At 36.7% G+C, this 13,325-nt stretch overlaps 1 protein-coding gene across 2 annotated transcripts in view; it reads left to right on the top strand.

Annotated features, from left to right (window-relative positions):
* TMEM161B (transmembrane protein 161B) overlaps positions 1-12,538 on the top strand; it is a 51,865-nt gene extending 39,327 nt beyond the window's left edge. The window contains exons 13-16 of one of the 2 annotated variants that reach the window (XR_008441207.1): positions 7,097-7,236; positions 8,526-8,741; positions 10,306-10,397; positions 12,175-12,538. The gene's annotated coding sequence lies outside the window, so the exon portion shown is untranslated. Of the gene's footprint in view, positions 1-7,096; positions 7,237-8,525; positions 8,742-10,305; positions 10,398-10,858; positions 10,985-12,174 lie in introns of those variants that run through there. The other variant, XR_008441206.1, reaches the window with a different exon arrangement.
* The last annotated feature ends 787 nt before the right edge of the window (positions 12,539-13,325 follow it).

Raw genomic sequence — 13,325 nt, 5'->3', positions numbered from 1 at the left:
GGCTTTATGTCTCTTTATTCTCAAACAGCTGTGCTTTTCACAAAGATAATTTTGATCAGTTTTTAAATACTATGCTTCATGATTTTTCTCATTACACATTTTTCACATTAATTTGTTCAACACAGCCCCTCTACACCCAGACTTAACCCCGCAGTTAATTTTGTCACTATAAAGTTCCTAGATACTTTTATTTAAAATTTAAGAATTGGGTGCCCAGAAAAATTGGAGGCATTGAACAAGAATAAGGCCAAAGAAAACTGTGTTCTTTGGAGAAATCCATTACGCCTGAGGAAAATCTTAAGGGAGGAAGGCAACAGCAGGTTACTTGTATCTTAAATCAAATATTAAATGTGAATTATGAGTAAGACTGTTATTTTTAGCATCTGCAGCCTAAATCCCAAATGGTAAATAAAGAGCAATATTTTGACCTCGCTCTAAAGAGCATCTAGGCAACAGATGCTTAGAAGCCAGATGTCTGATCTCACTAAGCAGGCTGATGCAGATTGGTCTGTCTGTGCTTCAGAGTGATTTTTGGCAACTCCTTCTTTAGGAAGGCTTGCCATGCTTTGTGACCTGTGCAGCAGCACACAGTGAAGTAGATGGCATGTCTCATTTGCACTCCTGAGTACTAGACTGAAAGGTCGTCCTCCTCCAGGTGAGATCATTGAGCCAACATGTCATTACCAGGCTGCTTTTACTGACATCTGTATATGCTGCACTTAACTTTTTCCAGTCTCTCACCGTGGGCTGCCAGGAGGGTAGTGTTGCACTGGATGTTGTTTTGCATGCCAGTGTATATGTATTTTTATACTTTTGATTTCAATGATGTTTTTAATGGAAATTATTTTTAATCCTAATACTATGGATCATATTTTCATTTTTTTTAAATTAATATCAATGCCTGCAACTAGAAATCAAAAACTTCTACACTTTTTTTTTTTTAAGCTTGATGTTTAGGCTGAAGTATTAACAGGTATGCAGTTTTATAGCAAAGTCCAAAATCCACCTGTAAATACCACATTTTTTCCATTTAATTACACATCAGTCAAGAGCCCTTAAAATTTGTACTTGCAGCATTTTTTCTCAACAACATACTATCCATATGACTCTGCTATCTATAAAATACACATCTCAAAAGAGCTTTGAATAGCTTTTTACAAACTCCTTAGCAGTAAGTCATTATTCTTTTATTGTGCTGCAATATATTTTTTAAAACCTGGCTTAAAATTCCTGTGCTTAAAGTCAGACTTATTCTCTCTTCCTGTGTTCATAGTAACTCTGCCTCCCGTATGTGTTCTAAGCTTCCAGAATACATATTCACAGTATTTTTCATAAAAACAGGATGAAGAAAAAGGCACCAAAACTTGTATTTCATAACTGCAGTTCATACCCATGTCATGATGTGCCAACAGTTTTTATTTTTCCTATCTTTGGTCATTCCTTTGCTCCATTCTTAACAGTATGTAAGGTTTTCTAGGAGTAATATATGTGGAAAAAAATTCTGTAATAGAAGTTACAGAAAGCTGTCTAATGTTTCAGTCTTCCCATTTATGTGAGCAAATATTAATGCAAAGATGCTATTAAATAATTTCAGCCTAAAATTTCTCATAAGGTAGACATGTTACAAATTACATGGGGAATATCTTCCAAGTTGTAAATATTTTACTTTAAATCTTCTACTTGTCTCATTGTTGCTGGGAACACACAAATTCAGTGTTGTTCTTGAGTTAATAGTCTTTTTTATTTTTGTCTTTAAGTGAAAAGCGCATAATACTTTCAATCTAGAATAAAGACCTAAGACATAAAGGTTCCCCTCCCTTCATTTCAGAATTTGCCAAATGGAAAAGACTCTGGTGTTATATATGTAAATTTTAGCTTCCTCTTACTGCTACAATACTGTTAAAATACGATTTTTATAATTACAGCTTTGCAAGTACTAAGACTGTCATGCTTCACAGTGAGGATGGTGTCAAGTGCTGTTTGTATTATATGGATCTCATGTTGCATTACCTGCTGTTTAAAAACAAATTGGCTCCTATGCTTTTAAATGTTCATCAGGATCTGTGATGATCAGAAGAGCACAACACAGGTTGAAAAAACTCACTTCAGGGTGTTTTTTTGGTTGTTTTGGGTTTTTTTTTTTAGTGGTGTGGATAATACTTGGGTACAACTACTACAGCTAACAGACAACTTCCAGTAATATTCTTTTAAATATTCTGTAAAGTGCCTAATCGTGGGTGATTCTGGTAGCCCTTAAAATAAGGTTTGCTATGAAATTATTTTTTTCATATAGTTTTTGGCTTATGTAATGTCCATGTGTGGTTTTGTGCTATTACATATTGGAAACGAATAAGATTTTGAAGAAATCTTTTCCATTCCTCTTACTTAAATGGTAATCTAACTATTTTGTCCATATCTGACTGATAATTGAACACCACTAATTTAAATTAACACCCCTCCCTCTGCCACCTGCTACCTGCCACCTCTACACTGCTTTCTTTATGACCGAGGGCAGGTGTTTACAAGATTTGGAATGGTTTGACTCACAAAGTTTTGTAGCGACACCTGGGTGTTAATTATACCCCAGGCACATGGGTGATTTCAGCCAGGTAAGTAGTTCTGCTTGGGCTCAGAAAGACAACACTGAAGGTCACTGAATCCTTATGGATTTGGAGCACAAAGACTACCAATCGTGATACCGCTGACAGACACCAAGCTTCCAAAAGTTACACCTTGTCGAATTTTGTAGAATTCTGTTAGAATATTCAATAGTGAAACTACCCTTACTTTAAAACTACTTGTCCACCTTCAGGAATGCAGGAGCTGAAGGTTGAACCTGACTGGTTCAGCAAGGAGGTTAAAAAGTGAGGAAACAACAAACCCCTGCTCCTGAGTTAATTATACATTCTGCATGTGAAGTGCTTGTAAGTTGAGATGGTGTTGCTGATTCAAATCTACCAAAGGAAGCCTTCTTCTGAGGAAGGCTTGTCACAGCATGTTGAGCTTTTAGCTCTAAAAAGTGGGTATAGGAATCCGTACTGTATATGGTACACTCTTTGGGAAAACCTGGTACAGTAAGCTTGCTAAATATTTCCTTACACTATTTGTAAGGAGTTACATTGCATTTTTTACCGTCGAGCATTTAAGAAGCTAGTTTTGCCTTGCTCATTTTATATTAATGTGAAAATAATAAGAATTTGTTTGTCATTTAAATGCCTAAATTTCTTTAACAGTAAATTTTACAAAACTGAACCAAGGTTATACTTTCTTATTCCCTATTAATTTTGTTGAAATGTTACAGTCTAACTCCACTTTTATAATGCACACATTATTGAAATCAAATTTATGTCTATTAGTTGCTCATGGTAATACCACAGCAAATCTAAGAGAAACTGATATCTGCTGTTTATCAAGTGGCTCCATCAACTTGCTTGCCTTTGTAAAGCGTTAACCCATGTTGGACATAAAATGTCTACTGCAGTAATGTTCCTATAGTATTTTAGCATCCGTACATGTACTCTGCATGCCTTGCACTTGTACACTGTAAAGAACTAAAAAAATCTTCCATTATTTTATATAGTATTTCCCATATCCAAAATAAGTCAATTTCTAAAACCAAAGATCAATAAATGTTTATTGTCTACCACTGTGCTTTTTTTCCTACTTTTTGTGATATATACTACTCTTTATCAGCTCGCAAAATCTCCAAAGAGCATGTAATAACCAGGCTTCTTATCAATTTTTCTACTAGTCTTAAATTGTTTATTTCTTTTAGAAATAATAGAGTAGGCAATTTATTCCCTCCATTTGGGTGCAGCAGAATAAATACTTTTTGAGTCTAAATGCAGGTAGTGTCTTATTCATGTGAACAGCAGTTTAATCACAACCATTTGAGATTTCATCTGAGTGTTTTCATTTTTGCGTATTTCACTATTTAAAGTATTGAACCATTTCTAGAGAAAGATTGGTTGTACACCGTGGTAAGTGAAGGAAATTCTGGGTTTTGCACTCAAAGGATTTGTCACCCTTCTTGACTGTCGCCCTTCCTAGTAGAAAATCATTTTAGAAAGGGGTTGTGTTTGCTTCTTATAAAAAGAAACGTATTTAAAAGCATTACATGGTCTCTCCTATTTGTTTCATCTTTGCAGCACTAAGAAAGAGTACACTTAACATCTCTTAACCATCTTGACTTTGATTTTTGGAGTATCAGATTTGGTTATGCATGTATTTTCTTTCCATGTGTGCAGCAGATGCAGGTGAATGATGCCAGAATTGCTCAAATAGTTCCATAGCTGTAAAAAAAAAAAAAAAAAAAAAAAAAAAAAATCCTTGAGAAAACATCCTTCTTTAGCCTAAACCCAAAGTGCTACCAAAGACCCCTTCAGCAATACCCATCAGTTGTGTTGCAGAAGCAAAGTGTGATCTGGTGCTGAGAAGAGCCATTGTTGACATTTGGTATGGAGATTTGAAAGTCTACAAGGCATTTGAGCTGTGGAACCCCTTCCTGAAAGTGTAACAATGGTGAGGTTTAAAGTGATAGTTAAGAGGAAAGAACAGAACTGTAGTGGGAGATCTGCTTATGTCTCAGAAGGCATCTTAGCCTTCTGCTTTCTCCATCCAGCCTGAAGCTTCAGGCTGCCTTTAGAATCCACAGTCCCTTGGACTTTGCAGTAGAATGGTTTAGCCCAAAATACAACAGTGAAAGCCTTGGCAGTATGCTTCTGGAATGAAAGCAAGCCTTGGATTTCAAGGATCACATGAAATTTTGCTTTCAAATCCACCAGGTCCACACTGTGTAACTCAAAGGACTTAAAAGGTCTTCAGCTGACCTCTACTGTCATGTGCAAACATTCATGATTCAGTGCAGTTCCATAGGGAGTACTCAATTTTTTGATATGTTTACTTTAGCTGAGCATATGCAGTGGGAGAGGAAAGCCTGGAAGTATCCTCCAGACAAAAGGGTAAGCATCTTGTCCTGTGCTATCTGGTCTAGGTAGGGCTGAGAAAATGTTGAAGATGTTGCTGGTTTGATTTGGATTTTATGACAAATTTTCAAAGAATATGTAACACAATTATTCTTGCTTGCATCCTTAATAGGCTATTACCTGGTGGACTGTGAAATGCACCGGAAAATCCCTCTCTTAGAGGAATATTCATGTTCCATCTAAATCCGTATTAAAAGAAAGTGGGTTTTTTAATACTTATTTCTGGAGTTGAGATTAGAGTTTTGCTTTCCAGGGGGTGCAGTCTGATGAGTCTGAGAGAAAATCAGCTTTTCAGTTCATGAAATGGGAGCATGATATGTCTCTCTTTAAAGCAGACAGGAAAATAAAGATTTTTTTTTCCCTCTGAATTATGAGCTTTACAAGCTACTTTCAGTGGTTCTGGATAACCAACCTCTCACATTCCTCTCAACTGTCAGATTTTAAAGCAGCTTTTCAACAAGTATAAAATTTGCATGATTTCCCAAAGTCGTCATTTCTATAGCTATATAGAAATACACTGTGTAGAATTTGTGCATTGTCACAAACTAAAAGAATCCAGGCTCTTAGTTGGAGTTAGGTTGGTCTTCAAGCATCAGCTATGCCCATTTGCTTCCCATTCATTTGGGTTGTATTGTGCATAGGACAAACCGTCAAGATTTGGTTATATAATCTGTTTTTTTCTTTGAGTGAAATCTTGGTATCGGCCTGACAAGAAGAGTGAAATACAAAAATCTTCAGCCCTAACATCTGTATCTTTTCTGGATTGCCATTTCCTCTTTTTTCATGGAGTGGGGTTAAGCTGTTGCTGCCATTTCACAGACAGCATGAGTTCACAGAACTGGGAAAAGGGACATGGGGAGGGATATCAGCTGAATTATATATCAAGGAATTTGGGCTGCAATTTACAAAATGAAAACAGTTATTCTGGACAGGGAATTGTTTTCCACAGGAAAATATGATGTGGTTATCTGTCATTTCAATGCATACTGCTAGAGATCATCCTCCATATGAGGAATGAGTGTTACTAAAAAACACAAGGGGCAAGCTGGAGATGATATTGTGTACTGCAGAACAAGTAGGACTAATGCTGTAAAACTGCAGGATGGGGTGGTATGTATTAATTTTCATGTGAAAACCTGGGAAAACTAGGGCACCAGGGACCAACAAATAAAACACTTATTTAATCAATTTCTATTCTTAGGATTGGAATTTTGGAACTTTTGGATTGGCAGAACTGTGGCTGGTTTGCCACACTAAAGGCACAAATCTAATTTCTTTAACAGACTATGCGTCATTGTTTTTTTATACTGCATTGCTTTTAATGCTTTCAAAAAGTTTTAGTGGTAAAATATCTTAAAATTTTTCTGGCATCTAGTAAAAAGGTAATATAAATTTGAAAATAAATTTAAAGTAAGGTAATACAAAAGTTTTGCTGTGTAAAGACCATGATATCTTAAAAGGCAAACTTTCTATGAAAATTCATTTTCTAAATGCTGCTGAATTCAACAACACTGGGCACAGTTTTTAGCTGAGGTGTAGTGTTTTCAGTGGAGCAACCTCCAAAGGTGCCAGGTGTGTCCCCCCACAGACATAGTGGGCCAGGCAGCCCAGGCACATGCTTACCATTTATCTTTGCATCCCGTACCTTTGTCATCCTCTCCCACAAAGGGTCCATCCGGCACAAATGCTCCTACATTAATCTATAATTACAGATTCACAAAACTATTACTTACCCTGTGTATACTACAAAATAGTACTGTGTTCATAGTCTTTTCATGCCACCCCTTATGCTACCCCCCAAGATAATAACCTCTCAACTGCTAATTAGGCAGCCTCATTAATGCAATTCACAATTAACTTTACTTGTTTTGCAACAACTTTACAGCTTTGATTCTTACCTGGATATTTGATAATTCTCAGCTCCTTTTAGGCTGTACTATTTGCAAAACAATTGTTTTCCCTTTTTTTGTATGTATGTGTTTTCATTTTTATTAAATGTAGTACTTAGCACTTTGTTGTGTTGCTTTTTAAAGAAATACTAATTTTAGACCATTTCTCCAATACATCAAAGTTACTTCAAACTAATTTTAACTTGTTGTTGTTTTCTACAGAAACATACTAGGATCTTACAGTCATAGAATAGTTTGGGCAAAATGGGCCTTTAAAGGTCATCTAGTCTGGTCCCCAAGATCTTAAGGAAAACACTGAAATGTGTTGCCATCGCAGAAGTGCATGCACACATGCATTATATGTAAGTTTACATATATGTCTTTTGAGATACAACCACCAACTCCATGGTACCCAGTGACTTTCCTCAAGCATTCCTGATTATGTCTATACATTTAATTTGTCTTAATATTCCCTAGTCTTTTTTCCTATATGCTAGCCTGCCATTTTGAAAATCAAACACGAGTATTCCAGCTAATGCCTCTTCCTGGTCTGAAAAATTGAAAGCCAGACATGGTTAAGGAATAAGGGGTTTTAATAATGATCTTTATAGTGCACCATTTCACCAAGGTGGGATGTGCTGCAAAGCACATACATGATAGACCACATGTACAATTTATAGACCTTACAAATTAGCATATCTAACAAAGCTACCCCAATGGAAGGCCTGGATGAATGGCATGATACTCCCCTATTTGAGGAATACCCCCCTGGATGGGCCAAATGTCTAGTTTACAGGATATGTGCTAGAGGGGCCTCAGTTTCTCAAGCTAGTGTAGGGTTTTTTGGCTTCCTTCTATAAGGCCTTTAGAATGTTCTCCTGGCATAACAAAATACTAGGACTATGCTATTATCAGACTTCAGGAATTACAAGTATACATATAAGAATACTGAGGATTCATGAAAGTTATATAAAAGGTATATAAAAACAAAGGCAAAAAATCATCCTGGCATCACAACAGCTTATTTGTTTTATTTCCATTTAAATGACAGCTATAAATTTTCCTTCTTATTTCTGTTGTCCCTTAGATATTCTCAGCTTTCTTGGCTTTTTCCCTGTCTTCATGTGGTAGATTCTTTTTATGATTCCTCTTAATTGTATGCTGTTTGTCTGCTTTTGTTTTGATTTTGGTTATGAAAGAAATGCAGCTTTCTTCTTGCACTGATTTTTTTCCTTCCATGTTACTACTTCTTGTATCCACTGTTATTTATCACCTCTCTTCACTCTGACTAGAAAAGTCACTTTTCTTAGACATTTTAGACAAAGAGCTGTTGGAAGATTTAAAACATACCTAAGTCACCCCACAGCATGAATTTACCATTTTGGAAAACTGTATTAAGTCCAGGCTTGCTGCCTTTTGTAAAAACCTCTGATCTCTGGCAGCTCTGTAAGTTCTTGATGATTGCATGTATACAAAACACAATTATTCTAAACTCACAGAAAAAGAATTTTTGTTGCAAAATTAATAGTTACTTTCAGTCATGCTTTACCATTATTTTTCCAGATTTTGATTAACACAGTGCTTTCAGTCTGTGTTCTCTTAACTTGCTAATCAACACAAAAAGCTTGAAGGTGTTTTCTCTCCATTGCAGAGCTGTACCAAGGAAGGCAGCATTTGCCAAGAAGGCAGTATCTGTGATGCACATTAGATAGAGATAAATGTGACCAGAGGTCAGCTGCTGATGCCTGCAATGCTGAGCTATGCTAAATAGAGCAGCTCTTCAGCATGACAGAAGAAGTACCCTGAAAGTTGGTTTCTTTGCTCAAATGGATTTAGTAGTATTTCTGCTTTTTAACAAATAAATTAGGTATGTAAACATCAACCTGAAATACTGAAGAATAAGTTTTGAAGTGGGCAGGATATGCTGCTTGAATAAAATGTATTTCCTCAATTTGCATTCAGTCTCTACAATTCTGTTTTTCCTTCTATCTTCTGTACCTTTTGATTCAACTACATAGAAGAGTAAAGGGTTTATTTTTGGCAAAGTCTTTATTGGGAGACATATATACACATCTGAGAAAATGACAATGTACAATATATATCTATATATATAGTATTTATATATACATGTATATGTATGTATATTTATAGATATAGATGTATATAGTGTACGATATATATCTTATATCTGAGAAAATGAAAACATAGAAGTGCCTCGTAGACTTAAAAAATAAAATTAGCTTTTAAAATGTGTTTTAAAGTTACTTGACTATATTTCGTGGTTGTTGTGTCTCTTTAACCTGTCTGCTACTGGATGTAAAAATTAAATGTAAGGTGGGAAGGAAGAGGTGGAATCTGAATGCTGAAAAAAGCCACTGGTCTTGCATGTGAAAAATGATCACTATGCAAATGACCTTTCTTTTCAGAAATTTTAAAATCATGAGATCACTTTAATATACTTCCTAGCAGGTCACTCAATTAAAAGGTTTTTACACTGAGTTTCCTGAACAAGCAATATTGCAATGAATCTGAACTAGCAATGTGTGGGAAATGCAAGCACAGAGACCTCCCAAGGCCTCAAACATACAAGCTCAGAGATAGAGCTGGATACAGTGTTTGACCTAGGACCCTAGAGAAGGCTTGAAGCTTTAAAATAGAATAGTGAAACAAGCACAAAATAAGAATAAAGATTTGTAGTTTAAGCAGAAATGTTTTAAGCAAGTAGAAATATACCTCATGTAAGCAAATAAATTTGTTAAGCAAAATAATAGCTTTCAAGTCTAACAATAGAACTTGTTATAGAGTTGGTAAAAAGTAGAAGATACAGCAATAAGTTTCGGTAGAGTTACATGATAGGATAGAAAAATATGCATTGCAGCAAATTGTGTAAAATGTAGCAATTAGCAATTGATTTATGAAGATGCTAGCGAGCTTTGTGGAAGTAGCTGATTGGATAACAAATTTACAAACAACTTTGTAGCTAGAATTAAAACAGCTTCTGATGCGATGGTTTTGGATGTAACAACCTTACAGTCTCACCCTTCCATGAGACTGATTTTGCAATACACCTTCTTTTAATCACCTCATCAGTTGACCACATCTTCCTGTATCCTGAACAACTGGTGCCCACCATGTGAGGAACAAGACTAATTAGTTTATTTAGTTGGGTAAATGTTAGACCATTACATGGTTAGAAACATGGAGAGAGAGTTTTGCAGGGTGAAGTGTTCAAGCCTTTCCACCTCAGAGTGAGTTCTTAAATGTTTGTGGATGCCCTGGTCTTGTTTTGCTAAGACATTTCTACTTGGGCATGTGTCCAACTGGTCTTCTGTTGGTTAAGTAGAAGCACATTGATACTGGATTTAGATGTAACAGTGTTTAGCCTATTGCAAATCACAATTGAATTCTCCTTTATTTTCCCCCATGAACAGTCACCCTTTACGTGAGGGCTGGATATTGCCCCACGGATGAGGAACAATCTAGGAGGCACCAAGTTCCCCTTCAATGCTCTGGACAAAGATGGGTATGAGATCCATCACTACATGAGAGTTACTTTAGTTGTTTCATGTAGCATATGCGGTTCCTTTTCACAGAACTGGTTTTGTACTCTTGAGGAATGTCATGTAGTTTACTTTTGCTAGCATTTTCTTTTTGTATGCAACCTTCTGCAAGATTCCTGTTCTGGTCTTCCTTTATCCCATGGTTTTTTACTCTTTAAGAGAATTGTCATATTTTGATAGCAGTGGGTTTTTTTTGTTTGTTTGGGTTTTTTTTGCTGGTTTTATTTTGTTTTTGTTGTTGTTGTTGTTTGGTTTTTTTGTTGTTTTTGTTTTTGTTTTTTTTTTACTTGTGTTTCAGTGATAAATATACATGTTTTACAGACTACATGTGTGGAAAGTTTTTAAGGGAATCTGGGCACAGATGTTGGGGTTTTAGGAATTCTCCTTTTGGATTTTTCCTCTTAAGGAATTTTCTGCCATACAGGTCGTCGCTGGGAGACATTAACGACTGGATACTAATAGATACAAAAGAAGTTGTACTACTCAGAAGCTGGCTACTCACTCTTTACCTGAGGTTTCCAGTGTAGGGCTAGCTTACACACTCTCTCGTGCTCTCTCTCTCTCTCTCTCTCGGAGGAGAAGGAGGAGGAGGAGGAGGGTCGGAGCTGCTACCTGTGGGAGAGAATTCGTTGCCGCTTGAACCCAGCCCTGTACTGGGGAGAACTTCTGCTCGTGAGAGCAGCCAGTGAACTGGGACCTTATGAACATCTGTCTCACTAAAAAAGGGACTTTTCATCGTCTGCTGGGGTGCCCGGGATCCTGAGCCCGCTTTTCCCTGCCCTGCTTGCTGCTCCGCCCCCGCCACTTCTTTGCCACTGCTCAGAGCTTTGCTGCCCTGTAGCCCCGCACCCCTTGCCTGCTGAGACGCCCCGCGGTTCCAGCTATAGCTGCGGAGCTTCTCATAAATCTCGTCCATCACCCCGGGAGTTGTGCTCATTCCTGCTGGCTGTGATCATAACTACAACAAAGGGGAAAGTGCCTGTGGCCAAGAAGGCTGTTACTGGGTTTCTGGTTCTGGTTTTTGTCACTGCCATTGTTGTTGTTTTTTTACCTTGTTTTACATACTAGTAAATAACTGTTACTCCTTTTCCCATGTCTTTGCTTGAGAGCCCCTTAATCTCAAAATTACAGTAATTCAGAGGGAAGGGGTTCACATTTTCCATTCCAAGGGAGGCTCCTGCCTTCCTTAGCTGACACCTGTCTTTCAAACCAAGACAGATGCTCTCTTAGTCTCTGCTGAATCAAAAGGGATGGTTTTTGATTAATTTGAAAAAGACAAGAAACTTAATTTGAAGTTTTTTGCAGTTTAGTGACTGGTTTATTATGTTGTTTGATTCAAAATATATTCCAGAAATTATTGTTAAATATGTGGTTTTAAACTCCCTTGTAAAAAGCAAGAGTAAGCATATTTAAAAATTGGTTAGAGCTGCATGAACCTGTTCCCTAGGAATTTGAACTCTGGGGCATATGCCCTTCACAGCTAACAGCTACCTCACTTGTTGCTGTTTTACCCATTTAGTTTGCAGCTGGGTCACCTTGTTGATTTGTGCTGACCTAGATTTTGTGATTTATTAAGTTGGTGGGAGGGGAGGGGAGGGAAGAAAGATTAAAAAAAGGGGGGGGGGCGGGGGGGAATAGGGTTGGAAACAAGAAAAAAGAAAGAAGTTTTTTGCATCCAGTTCTGTCAATGCATTCATTTTTCTCCCTTGCAACTTTCTCTGGTTTTTTGCATGTTTTAAGCATGGGATTGCTCATATACCAGACTGTGCTGCTGCATGATAATCGGCTTCAGCAGACATCTCTTCAGGCCTCTTCTTGGGGCAGAGACAGGAGGACTTTTGGAACAACAGTGTGAACAGAAATGTGTTTTCTTGGCATGATAAGTTTATACTTCATCAGTGAGCAGCATTAGAGGAAGTGGTGTTTTCTTAAAATCAAAATCCAAAGGACCACGCTCTTCAAGGAACTAACATATTTTTGAATTAAATTAATAACTGTGGTGAAACCCATATTTTCTAATTATTTTGATTTTTATTAGAGTTTTGGATGTTTTTGTAATTGATTTCTTAATTGAAGTTGAATAAATTTTCCTGTCCTTTTGAGTTATTATGAAATTTTTCTTCCCATACACCAATATTCTTTTGTTTTAGTAGCTAAACTGAGATAACCCTTATTCGGACAACTATCTAGTTAAGAATGTCTGATCTAGACAATTCAGTGCTGCTCTCTGCTGTGTGGTGTAATAGAAGAAAAGTGGTAAGCTTAACATATTTTCTAATATATTTTCAGTTCCCAGCACAACGTGCTTCAAGTGTACATCCCCTGACCATAAAACGCTTTCAATACTAAAGGAAAATCTCTGAAGATTGTCCAACCCTTCAGGTTTTGAGGTTTTTTGTTCAGGAAGTGGATATTAACTGAAGAAAAACAATTCATGATAGCTTAAACAATGTTGCGTAGGATAACTGATCTTTTTTTAATCTAGAAAAGTAATTATTTTTCTTTTTTCTTGCATCCTATAATCCACTTTTTAACTTGGTGAATAGCAAAATTTACAAAAGAAAAATACCAAATCATTTCATTTCACACCTGCGATTGAAAGAGTTGAATTACCATAATTTTGACAATATTCCTTCCATAAATCTGCAATGGTTGAAAGAGATTTTATGGAGTTTGAGTGTTTGGAGCACAAGTGGTACAGAGCAATTCAGAATTATTGAGGAGCTACAGGTTTTGTAAAGTGCTTCAGTTTGTTAGTGACTCCAGCAGTGTTGTAATGAGTTTTGTAGGGCTCTTAGCAAGGTTGTATGAACATCTTATAAATGGTCTTGTAATTTTTTCTTTTTCCCCCATCTGCATGTTGGTGCTATTGTTATAAGTCTCCCTCAGTT

The sequence above is a fragment of the Vidua macroura genome, chromosome Z (assembly GCF_024509145.1).
Source record: "Vidua macroura isolate BioBank_ID:100142 chromosome Z, ASM2450914v1, whole genome shotgun sequence".
In the NCBI taxonomy this organism is placed as follows: domain Eukaryota; kingdom Metazoa; phylum Chordata; class Aves; order Passeriformes; family Viduidae; genus Vidua; species Vidua macroura.
The sequence above is the reverse complement of the archived record's forward strand: the minus strand, read 5'-3'. Positions and strand labels throughout refer to the sequence as shown.